This window comes from Elephantulus edwardii, unplaced genomic scaffold (assembly GCF_000299155.1).
Source record: "Elephantulus edwardii isolate Elephantulus edwardi_28Jun2011 unplaced genomic scaffold, EleEdw1.0 scaffold00031, whole genome shotgun sequence".
Lineage (NCBI taxonomy): Eukaryota > Metazoa > Chordata > Mammalia > Macroscelidea > Macroscelididae > Elephantulus > Elephantulus edwardii.
In genome coordinates this window covers 7,345,147-7,347,560 of record NW_006399781.1, presented here as the reverse complement: position 1 = coordinate 7,347,560, position 2,414 = coordinate 7,345,147, and the positions used below count along the sequence as shown (strand labels likewise).

Sequence of the window (2,414 nt, the reverse complement as noted above, 5' to 3'; positions counted from 1 at the left end):
GGGAGGGTGGAGGGACGGCGCAGGAGGGGAAGAGCCTCTATGAGGTGGATTGATTCAGTGACTGGGGTAATCGGGATGGGTGTGTCAGAGGCAGTACGATTGGCACAGGATAGAGCAGGGTTTAGGGCTGCAGATAACAGAACCCTGCTTGCTGAAACTGAGGAGGACCTGAGGCATTTGCTGCAGAAGGTCAAGAACTGCAGCCTTCAATATGCACTGAAGCTCAACGTCAAGAGAAAAAAGATTCTCACGACTGGGCCAAATGGAAGCAGCATGATAGATGGAGGAAAGATTGGAATTGTAAATATCGTCAGCCTGCTTGGCTCCACAATCAACACTCTTGGTATGGGCAGCCAGGAAATCCAAAGACAAATTGCATTGGGAAATTTGCTGATAGGGATCTTTCCAGAGTACTGGGGAACAATGATGTCATTTTAGAGATTAAGGTGCGCCTGATCCAGGCCATGGTCTTCACAGTTACTTGCTGTGTATCAGAGAGCTGGACAATTACTAAGAATGACAGAAGAAACAATTCCCTTGAGTGGTAGTGCTGGAGAAGAGTATTGAATATATTATGGATTACTAACAGAACAAACAGATTTGTCCTGGATCAGGTGAAACCAGACTGCTCCTTGGAAGCAAGGCTTTTTGAAGCTCCATCTGTCACTTTGGGCATGTTGCCAGGAGAGACCAGTCCTTGGAGAGGAACATCATTCTTGGGAGGGTGGACGAACAGCACAAGAGGGGAAGACACTGGATGAAATGGATTGACTCAAGTGACTTTGGTAATGGGGGTAGGTGTGTCAGAGATAATGAAATTGGCACAGGATAGAGTGGGTTTCAGAGCTGTTGTACACAGGGTCACTATGAATTGGAGTTAACTCAATGGCACATAACATTCCTTATTAAGAATCTCTGCCACAGTATTGTGCTTTTATATTCCATTTTATTTAATCCTCAAAAGTCTAGGGAAAACCAGGAGTAGAGGAAAAATCAGGATTTAAAAATATTATTTTGGGGAGCTGTGGTGGCCTAGTGGCAAGAAGCTGCAACTACAATCCCAGAGGTGCACGGTTCGAATCCACCAGATGCTCTGCCGGGGATGGAGGGGCAATATCCTCCTGTACCATTCAGATCTGATTTGACAGTACACGCACACAAAAATAATTAAAAAAAATATTATTTTGGGGGAGCTCTGGTGGCCTAGTGGTAAGAAGCTGCACTGCAATCCTGAAGGTGGTTCAAATCCACCAGCTGCTGTGCTGGAGAAGAAGGGACAGTCTCCTCCTGTGCCTGTTGCATACGATTCGGTGTACACAACAACAACAACAACAATAATAATAATAATAATAATAATAATAATTTTTCTCCCCAAGTACACACAGGTCATTGTTGTGTACCACTGAAGAATCAGAACTGACCTGTAGTTCACCCTCCAGTGGATTTTCAGAGGCAGTTAATCATGCTCAAGGAGATTGCTCATCTTTCTCCCATGGAGCAGCTGGTGGATTCAAACTGTGCACCTCTGGGATTTCGCAGCTTCTCACTTAGGCCACAACAGCTCCCTGTAGTTAATGCTAATACAAACATTTGAACACAGGTTTGACTTCAAAGGTTGTTTTTATATTATGTGGCCATCAAACTTAGTTTACGAGTAACAACTAAGATTTTTAAAAATTATGTTTGGCTAACCTTGTGGCAGCTTAGAAAGAGTGGAGTATAAACAGGGACAATCTGAGACATAGCAGGCCAAGCATTTACAAAGTTTCTTCCCTCTTTGACCTCTTGGTGGAAATGAGGGCAGTTGAAATTGTAGTCAAAGGAGGCATTTTGCTTCCAGAAAAGAAAAAAAAAATCATGGAGAAGTACTGCAAGCAACAGCAGCGGCTTTTAGATCTGGATTTAAAGGAAAGGGTGGAGAGATTCAATGAATGTTAAAGTTGAAGTTTTTCCTCCCAGAATAAGGAGGCACCAAAGTAGTTCTACACAAGGATTACTTATCATTTAGGGATAATGAAATCCTTGGGAAGTATGTAGACTGAAACAAATCACTGTTCAAATGACATTATGTAAAGCTGCCTAGTCCACTGCAGTTCTGAAATTCTTCATCATGTAAATAAGCTTCACATCTCTCTCTTGTAATAAACTAACGACACTCATACTTAGAGCCACCAACTGCAGAGTTTAGTTTCATGTTACAGAGCCAAATATTGTCAAAAAAACATATAACTCAGCAGTTGGAAAAGAAACCTTAGTCAGTCCTTGGCTCCACATTGCTAACTACACGGCTAGGATAACTCCAGAGGAATTTTTTTTCTCAATAGTCATGTGTGTAATTGTGTCACCTGACAAGCAAGTTTTAAAATGAGATTAGACAACACTTTCAATAGGTCAACTGTCATGTGAGCGGAACT

General features: G+C 42.3%; 1 pseudogene; it reads left to right on the top strand.

Moving 5' to 3' along the window:
* LOC102871846 overlaps positions 1-2,042 on the top strand; it is a 28,883-nt pseudogene extending 26,841 nt beyond the window's left edge.
* Positions 2,043-2,414: the final 372 nt, after the last annotated feature.